The sequence below is a fragment of the Pseudophryne corroboree genome, chromosome 11, assembly GCF_028390025.1.
Source record: "Pseudophryne corroboree isolate aPseCor3 chromosome 11, aPseCor3.hap2, whole genome shotgun sequence".
Classification (NCBI taxonomy): domain Eukaryota; kingdom Metazoa; phylum Chordata; class Amphibia; order Anura; family Myobatrachidae; genus Pseudophryne; species Pseudophryne corroboree.
This window is the reverse complement of record NC_086454.1, coordinates 123,567,469-123,577,752: the sequence shown is the minus strand read 5'-3', so window position 1 is coordinate 123,577,752 and position 10,284 is coordinate 123,567,469.

The following is a 10,284-nucleotide window of genomic DNA, read 5'->3' as shown; positions in this document are numbered from 1 at the left end:
CCAAGTCCCAAGTAGCCGCAGGCACCACAATAGGTTGGTTCACATGAAAAACTGATACCACCTTAGGAAGGAATTGGGAACGAGTTCTCAATTCCGCCTTATCCATATAAAAAACAGATAAAGGCTTTTGTATGACAAAGCCGCCAATTCTGATACACGCCTGGCCGACGCCAAGGCCCACAGAATGACCACTTTCCACGTGAGGTATTATAGCTCCACGGATTTAAGTGGCTCAACCCACTGCGACTTCAGGAAATCCAACACCACGTTGAGATCCCATGGTGCCACTGGAGGCACAAACGGGGGCTGACTATGCAGCACTCCCTTAACAAAAGTCTGAACTTCAGGCAGTGAAGCCAGTTCAATTTTGGAAGAAAATCGATAGAGCCGACATCTGGACCTTAATGGAACCCAATTTTAGGCCCATAGTCACCTCTGACTGTAGGAAGTGCAGAAATCGACCTAGCTGAAATTTCTCCTTTGGGGCCTTCCTGGCCTCACAGTACGCAACATATATTTGCCATATGCGTGATAATGGTTTGCGTTCACTTCTTTCCTAGCTTTAAATAGCGTAGGGATAACTTCCTCCGGAATTCCCTTTTCCTTCAGGATCCGGCGTTCAACCGCCATGCCGTCAACGCAGCCGCGGTATGTCTTGAAACAGACAGGCCCCCTGCTGCAGCAGGTCCTGTCTGAGCGGCAGAGGCCATAGGTCCTCTGAGATCATTTCTTGGAGTTCTGGTTACCAAGCTCTTCTTGGCCAACCCGGAACAATGAGTATAGTTCTTACTCCTCTCCTTCTTATTATTCTCATTACCCTCGGTAAGAGAGGCAGAGAAGGGAACACATACACCGACTGGTACACTCACGGTGTTACCAGAGCGTCCACAGCTATCGCCTGAGGGTCCTTGACCTGGCGCAATATCTTTGTAACTTTTAGTTGAGGCGGGACGCTATCATGTCCACCTGTGGCCTTTCCCAACGGTGTACAATCATTTGGAAGACTTCTGGATGAAGTCCCCACTCTCCCGGGTGGAGGTCGTGTCTTCTGAGAAAGTCTGCTTCTCAGTTGTCCACTCCGGGAATGAACACTGCTGACAGTGCTAACACATGATTTTCCGCCCATCGGAGAATCCTTGTGGCTTCTGCCATCGCCATCCTGCTTCCTGTGCCGCCCTGTCGGTTTACATGAGCGACCGCCGTAATGTTGTCTGACTGGATCAGCACCGGCCGGTGTTGAAGCAGGGGTCTAGCCTGACTTAGGGCATTGTAAATGGCCCTCAGTTCCAGAATATTTATGTGTAGGGAAGTCTCCTGACTTTTCCATAGCCTTGGAAGTTCCTTCCCTGTGTGACTGCCCCCCCAGCCTCGAAGGCTGGCATCCGTGGTCACCAGGACCCAGTCCTGTATGCCGAATCTGCGGCCCCCTAGAAGATGAGCACTCTGCAGCCACCACAACAGCGACACCCTGACCCTTGGAGACAGGGTTATCCGCCGATGCATCTGAAGATGCGACCCGGACCACTTGTCCAACAGATCCCACTGGAAAATACTTGCATGGGACTTGGCGAATGGAATTTCTTCGTAAGAAGCTACCATCTTTCCCAGGGCTCGCGTGCATAGATGCACCGACACCTGTATACGTATTAGGAGGTCTCTGTCTAGAGACAACAACTCCTTGGACTTCTCCTGCGGGAGAAAACCTTTTTATCCTGTTCTGTGTCCAGAACCATACCCAGGAACAGTAGACGCGTCATAGGAACCAGCTGCGACTTTGGAATATTCAGAAACCAGCCGTGCTGTTGTAGCACTTCCCGAGATAGTGCTACTCCGACGAACAACTGCTCCCTGGACCTCGCCTTTATAAGGAGATCGTCCAAGTACGGGATAATTATTTCGGCCATTACCTTGGTAAATACCTCGGTGCCGGGGACAGACCAACGGCAACGTCTGGAATTGGTAATGACAATCCTGTACCACAATATTGAGGTACTCCTGGTGAAGAGGGTAAATAGGGACATGCAGGTAATCATCCTTGATGTCCAGTGATACCATGAAATTCTCCAGGCTTGCAATAATCGCCCTGAGCGATTCCATTTTGAACTTGAACCTTCAAGTGTTCAAGGCTTTCCATTTTAGAATGGGTCTCACCGAACCGTCTGGTTTCGGTACCACAACATTTTGGAATAGTAACCCCGGCCTTGTTGAAGGAGGGGTACCTTGATTTCACCTGCTGGAAGTACAGCTTGTGAATTGCCGCCAGTACTACCTTTCTCCGAGGGCAGCAGGCAAGGCTGATGTGAGGTAACGGCGAGGGGGAGTCGCCTCGAACTCCAGCCTGTATCCCTGTGATACTATTTGCAGAACCTAGAGATCCACCTGTGGGCAAGCCCACTGGTCCCTGAAGTTCCCGAGACGCGCCCCTACCGCACCTGTCTCCACCTGTGGAGCCCCAGCGTCATGCGGTGGACTCAGAGGAAGCGGGGGAAGATTTTTGATCCTGGGAACTGGCTGCTGGTGCAGCTTTTTTCCTTCTTCCCTTGTCTCTGTGCAGAAAGGAAGCGCCCTTGACCCGCTTGCTTTTCTGAAGCCGAAAGGACTGTACCTGAAAATACGGTGCTTTCTTAGGCTGTGAGGATACCTGAGGTAAAAAATTTTTATTCCCAGCTGTTGCTGTGGATACGAGGTCCCAGAGACCATCCCCAAACAATTCCTCACCCTTATAAGGCAGAAACTCCATGTGCCTTTTACAGGCAGCATCACCTGTCCACTGCCGGGTTTCTAATACCCTCCTGGCAGAATGGACATTGCATTAATTCTGGATGCCAGCCGGCAAATATCCCTCTGTGCATCCTTTATATATAAGACAACGTCTTAAATATGCTCAATGTTAGCAAAATATTATCCCTGTCTTAGCGTATTAATATTATCTGACAGGGTATCAGACCACGCTGCAGCAGCACTATTTATGCTGAGGCAATTGCAGGTTTCAGTATATAACCTGAGTGTGTAAATACAGACTTCAGGATCGCCTCCTGCTTTTTATCAGCAGGTTCCTTCAAGGTGGCCGTATCCTAAGACGGCAGTGCCACCTTTTGACAAACGTGTGAGCGCCTTATCCACCCTAAGGGATATCTCCCAACGTGACCTAACCTCTGGCGGGAAAGGGTACGCCATCAGTAACTTTTTAGAAATTACCAGTTTCTTATCTGGGGAAACCACGCTTCTTTACACACTTCATTCATTCATCTAATGGGGGAACAAAACACTGGCTGCTTTTTCTCCCCAAAAATAAAACCCCTTTTATGTGGTACTTGGGTTCATGTCAGAAAATGCGTAACACATTTTTCATTGCCGAGATCATGTAACGGATGTTCCTAGTGGATTGTGTATATGTCTCAACCTCGTCGACACTGGAGTCAGACTCTGTGTCGACATCTGTGTCTGCCATCTGAGGTAACGGGCGTTTTTTGAGCCCCTGATGGCCTTTGAGACGCCTGGGCAGGCGCGGCTGAGAAGCCGGCTGTCCCACAGCTGTTACGTCATCCAGCCTTTTATGTAAGGAGTTGACACTGTCGGTTAATACCTTCCACCTATCCATCCACTCTGGTGTCGGCCCCACAGGGGGCGACATCCCATTTATCGGCCTCTGCTCCGCCTCCACGTAACCTTCCTCATCCAACATGTCGACACAGCCGTACCGACACACCGCACACACACAGGGAATGCTCTGACTGAGGACAGGACCCCACAAAGTCCTTTGGGGAGACCGAGAGAGAGTATGCCAGCACACACCAGAGCGCTATATAATGCAGGGATTAACACTATAACTGAGTGATTTTTCCCCAAATAGATGCTTGTATACATATATTGCGCCTAAATTTAGTGCCCCCCCTCTCTTTTTAACCCTTTGAGCCTGAAAACTACAGAGGAGAGCCTGGGGAGCTGTCTTCCAGCTGCACTGTGAAGAGAAAATGGCGCCAGTGTGCTGAGGGAGAAGCCCCGCCCCTTTTTCGGCTGACTTTCTCCCACTTTTTCTGGAATACTGGCAGGGGTAATTTTACATCTATATAGGCTTTAGGACTATATATGATGTAGATTTGCCAGCCAAGGTGTCATATATTGCCCTCAGGGCGCCCCCCCCAGCGCCCTGCACCCATCAGTGACCAAGTGTGAGGTGTACATGAGGAGCAATGGCGCACAGCTGCAGTGCTGTGCGCTACCTTGGTGAAGACCGAAGTCTTCTGCCGCCGATTTTCCGGACTCTTCATGCTTCTGGCTCTGTAAGGGGGACGGCGGCGCGGCTCCGGGAACGAACACCAAGGTCGGATCCTGCGGTCGATCCCTCTGGAGCTAATGGTGTCCAGTAGCCTAAGAAGCCCAAACTACCACCTGTTAGGTAGGTTCGCTTCTTCTCCCCTTAGTCCCTCGCTGCAGTGAGTCTGTTGCCAGCAGATCTCGCTGTAAAATAAAAAACCTAAATATACTTTCTTTCTAGGAGCTCAGGAGAGCCCCTAGTGTGCATCCAGCTCAGCCGGGCACAAGAATCTAACTGAGGTCTGGAGGAGGGTCTTGGTGGGAGGAGCCAGTGCACACCAGGTAGTCCTAAAGCTTTCTTTAGTTGTGCCCAGTCTCCTGCGGAGCCGCTAATCCCCATGGTCCTTACGGAGTCCCAGCATCCACTTAGGACGTCAGAGAAAAGTGATTACCCAATAGCTGCCGATTTTATGTCTTTTGCGCCTAAATTTATATGCCCCCCCTCTCTTTTTTACCCTTCTTGTACCTGGATACTGCAGGAGAGAGCCTGGGGAGCGTCCTTCCAGCGGAGCTGTGAAGAGAAAATGTCGCTGGTGTGCTGAGGAAGAAGGCCCCGCCCCCTTAGCGGCGGGCTTCTGTCCCGCTTCTGTGTGAAAAAAATGGCGTTTTTTTTTTACATATACTGTATATATGTATGTTATGCCAAAAAGGTACTTCAATTGCTGCCTAGGGCGCCCCCCCCCCCCCCCCCAGCGCCCTGCACCCTACAGTGACCGGAGTGTGAAAGTGTGCTGGGAGCAATGGCGCACAGCTGCGGTGCTGTGCGCTACCTTAAATGAAGACAGGAGTCTTCAGCCGCCGTTTTCGCCGTCTTCAAGCTTCTGTTCTTCTGGCTCTGCGAGGGGGACGGCGGCGCGGCTCCGGGAACGGACGATCGAGGACAGATGCCTGTGTTCGAACCCTCTGGAGCTAATGGTGTCCAGTAGCCTAAGAAGCGCAACCTAGCTGTAGACAGGTAGGTTTGCTTCTCTCCCCTCAGTCCCTCGTAGCAGTGAGTCTGTTGCCAGCAGAAGCTCACTGAAAATAAAAAAACCTAACAAATACTTTCTTTTACTAGCAGGCTCAGGAGAGCCCACTAGGAGCACCCAGCTCTGGCAGGGCACAGATTCTAACTGAGGTCTGGAGGAGGGGCATAGAGGGAGGAGCCAGTGCACACCAGATAGTACCTAATCTTTCTTTAGAGTGCCCAGTCTCCTGCGGAGCCAGTCTATTCCCCATGGTCCTTACGGAGTCCCCAGCATCCACTAGGACGTTAGAGAAATCACATCTTCCACTGATTTTCTCCAGCTCTCTGCATGAGACTCAGACTTATCTAATCTCTTACTGATATGATTCACACTATCACGTAATTCTTTCACCCATTCAGGCTCATGGTGTGCCGGCAGCGCCATCACATTACAACTCTGTGTCCCTAAAATGGCTCCCTCAGGGGAAGAGCTCCCTGCCTCAGACATGTCACACACGTGCACAACCACACCACAGACACTCCGGGACTTATAGGGGACAGACCCACAGTAAAATCTTTCAGAAGGACACAGATAGGATTTGCCAGTTCACAACCCAGCGCCAGTAATAAATTGTCTGTGAAACACAAAATGCCCACTGACATGCAGCGCTTTTATAATGGTAATCACACAATATATAGGACCAAATTTCACTGTGCCCCCCCTGATTTGCACCCTGATACTTGGTTTAGCAGTGGAGGAGGACCAGCGTTCTTCTCTGCAGCCTGGAAGGAGAGAAAATGGTGCTGAGCAGTGTGCTGGCTGACTGAGGAGGAAGCCTCACCCCCATAATGGCGCATTTCTCCTCAGCATTTATGAGGTAATATTTTATACTGGCAGGGGTAGGACTGTGCCTCAGCATCTTATGGCCCTTTATTTGCCAGTTTTATTAGGTTTCATGCTGCCCAGGGCGCCCCCACGCCCTGCACCCTGCAGTGCGTGATGGGTAGCATGGCGCGCAGCGTTGCCGTCCGCTGCACGGTACCTTTTAGCCGTCACGATGTCTGAAGATCCTTTTCTTCTTACACTCACCTGTCTTCTGACTTCTGGCTCTGTGGGGTTGACGGAGGGCTGTGGGAGTGAGCACATAGCCGCAGCTAGCGTTCAGTTCCCTTCAGGAGCTAATGGTGTCCTGTCAGCCAGAAGCAGAGCCATGAAACTATTCAGGAAGTTGGTTCCTACTTCTGACCCTAAGTCCCACGAAGCAGGGAGACTGTTGCCAGCAGTTCTCCCTGAAAATAAAAAAACCTAACAAATTCTTTCAGAGAAACTCAGTAGAGCTACCCTGGAGTGCATCCAGTCTGCCTGGGCACATTTTCTAAACTGAGGTCTGGAGGAGGGGCATAGAGGGAGGAGCCAGTTCACACCCTTTGAAAAGTCTTAAAGTGCCCATGGCTCAAGCGGAACCGTCTATACCCCCATGGTACTGAAGTGGACCCTAGGATCCTCTAGGACGTATGAGAAAATAAGAATTTACTTACCGATAATTCTATTTCTCGTAGTCCGTAGAGGATGCTGAGGACTCCGTAAGGACCAAGGGGGGGTAGCGGCTCCGCAGGAGACTGGGCACAAAAGTAAAGCTTTAGAACTACCTGGTGTGCACTGGCTCCTCCCCCTATGACCCTCCTCCAAGCCTCAGTTAGGATACTGAGCCCGGACGAGCGTACACAATAAGGAAGGATTTTGAATCCTGGGTAAGACTCATACCAGCCACACCAATCACACCATATAACTTGTGATCTAAACCCAGTTAACAGCATGATAACAGAGGAGCCTCTAGACAAGATGGCTCACTACAGCAATAACCCGATTTTTTGGTAACAATAACTATGTACCAGTATTGCAGACAATCCGCACTTGGGATGGGCGCCCAGCATCCATCCACTACGGACTACGAGAAATAGAATTATCGGTAAGTAAATTCTTATTTTCTCTAACGTCCTAAGTGGATGCTGGGGACTCCGTAAGGACCATGGGGATTATACCAAAGCTCCCAAACGGGCGGGAGAGTGCGGATGACTCTGCAGCACCAATGAGAGAACTCCCGGTCCTCCTCAGCCAGGGTATCAAATTTGTAGAATTTTACAAACGTATTTGCTCCTGACCAAGTAGCTGCTCGGCAAAGTTGTAAAGCCGAGACCCCTCGGGCAGCCGCCCAAGATGAGCCCACCTTCCTTGTGGAATGGGCTTTTACAGATTTTGGCTGTGGCAGGCCTGCCACAGAATGTGCAAGCTGAATTGTACTACAAATCCAACGAGCAATAGTCTGCTTAGAAGCAGGAGCACCCAGCTTGTTGGGTGCATACAGAATAAACAACGAGTCAGATTTTCTGACTCCAGCCGTCCTGGAAACCTATATTTCCAGGGCTCTGACAACGTCTAGCAACTTGGAGTCCTCCAAGTCCCTAGTAGCCGCAGGCACCACAATAGGTTGATTCAGGTGAAACGCTGAAAACCACCTTAGGGAGAAACTGAGGACAAGTCCTCAATTCCGCCCTGTCCGAATGGAAAATCAGATGAGGCTTTTACAGGATAAAGCCGCCAATTCTGACACGCACCTGGCCCAGGCCAGGGCCAACAGCATGACCACTTTCCATGTGAGATATTTTAACTCCACATATTTAAGTGGTTCAAACCAATGTGACTTTTGGAACCCAAAAACTACATTTAGATCCCAAGGTGCCACTGGAGGCACAAAAGGAGGCTGTATATACAGTACCCCTTTCACAAACGTCTGAACTTCAGGGACTGAAGCTAGTTCTTTTTGGAAGAAAATTGACAGGGCCGAAATTTGAACCTTAATGGACCCCCATTTCAGGCCCATAGACACTCCTGTTTGCAGGAAATGTAGGAATCGACCTAGTTGAAAATTCCTCCGTCGGGGCCTTACTGGCCTCGCACCACGCAACATATTTTCGCCAAATGCGGTGATAATATTTTGCGGTTATATCTTTCCTGGCTTTGATCAGGATAGGGATGACTTCATCCGGAATGCCTTTTTCCTACAGGATACTGCCGTTAAACACAGCCGCGGTAAGTATTGGAACAGACAGGGTCCTTGCTGGAGCAGGTCCCTTCTTAGAGGTAGAGGCCACGGATCCTCCGTGAGCATCTCTTGAAGTTCCGGTTACCAAGTCCTTCTTGGCCAATCCGGAGCCACGAATATAGTGCTTACTCCTCTCCATCTTATAATTCTCAGTACCTTGGTTATGAGAGGCAGAGGAGGGAACACATACACTGACTGGTACACCCACTGTGTTACCAGAGCGTCTACAGCTATTGCCTGAGGGTCCCTTGACCTGGCGCAATACTTGTCGAGTTTTATAAACATGTGGAAGACTTCTGGGTGAAGTCCCCACTCTCCCGGGTGGAGGTCGTGTCTGCTGAGGAAGTCTGCTTCCCAGTTGTCCACTCCCGGAATGAATACTGCTGACAGTGCTATCACATGATTTTCCGCCCAGCGAAGAATCCTTGCAGCTTCTGCCATTGCCCTTCTGCTTCTTGTGTCACCCTGTCTGTTTACGTGGGTGACTGCCGTGATGTTGTCCGAGTGGATCAACTCCGGGTGACCTTGAAGCAGAGGTCTTGCTGAGCTTAGAGCATTGTAAATGGCCCTTAGCTTCAGGATATTTATGTGAAGTGATGTCTCCAGGCTTGACCATAAGCTCTGGAAATTCCTTCCCTGTGTGACTGCTCCCCAGCCTCGCAGGCTGGCATCCGTGGTCACCAGGACCCAGTCCTGAATGTGCGGCCCTCTAGAAGATGAGCACTCTGCAACCACCACAGGAGAGACACCCTTGTGCTTGGTGACAGGGTTATCCGCTGATGCATCTGAAGATGCGACCCAGACCATTTGTCCAGCAGGTCCCACTGGAAAGTTCTTGCGTGGAATCTGCCGCATGGGATTGCTTCATAGGAAGCCACCATTTTTTCCAGAACCATCTCATTGATGTACTGAGACTTGGCTCGGTTATAGGAGGTTCCCGACTAGCTCGGATAACTCCCTGACTTTCTCCTCCGGAAGAAACACCTTTTTCTGAACTGTGTCCAGGATCATCCCTAAGAACAGAAGACGAGTCGTCGGAATCAGCTGCGATTTTGGAATATTGAGAATCCAATCGTGCTGCCGCAACACTACCTGAGATAGTGCTACACCGACCTCCAACTGTTCCCTGGATCTTACCCTTATCAGGGAATCGTCCAAGTAAGGGATAACTAAAATTCCCTTCCTTTGAAGGAGTATCATCATTTCGGCCATTACCTTGGTAAAGACCCGGGGTGCCGTGGACCATCCATACGGCAGCGTCTGAAACTGATAGTGACAGTTCTGTACCATAAACCTGAGGTACCCTTGGTGAGAAGGGTAAATTGGGACATGAAGGTAAGCATCCTTGATGTACCGAGACATCATGTAGTCCTCTTCTTCCAGGTTCGCAATCACTGCTCTGAGTGACTCAATCTTGAATTTGAACCTCTGTATGTAAGTGTTCAAAGATTTTAGATTTAGAATCGGTCTCACCGAGCCCGTCCGGCTTCGGTACCACAACAGTGTGGAATAATACCCCGTTCCCTGTTGCAGGAGGGGTACCTTGATTATCACCTGCTGGGAATACAGCTTGTGAATGGCTTCCAAAACTGTCTCCCTGTCAGAAGGAGACATCGGTAAAGCCGACTTTAGGACACGGCGAGGGGGAGATGTCTCGAATTCCAATTTGTACCCCTGAGATATCACCTGAAGGATCCAGGGGTCTACTTGCGAGTGAGCCCACTGCGCGCTGAAATTCATTGAGACGGGCCCCCACCGTGCCTGATTCTGCTTGTAAAGCCCCAGCGTCATACTGAGGGCTTGGCAGAGGCGGGAGAGGGTTTCTGTTCCTGGGAACTGGCTGATTTCTGCAGCCTTTTTCCTCTCCCTCTGTCACGGGGCAGAAATGAGGAACCTTTTGCCCACTTGCCCACGAAA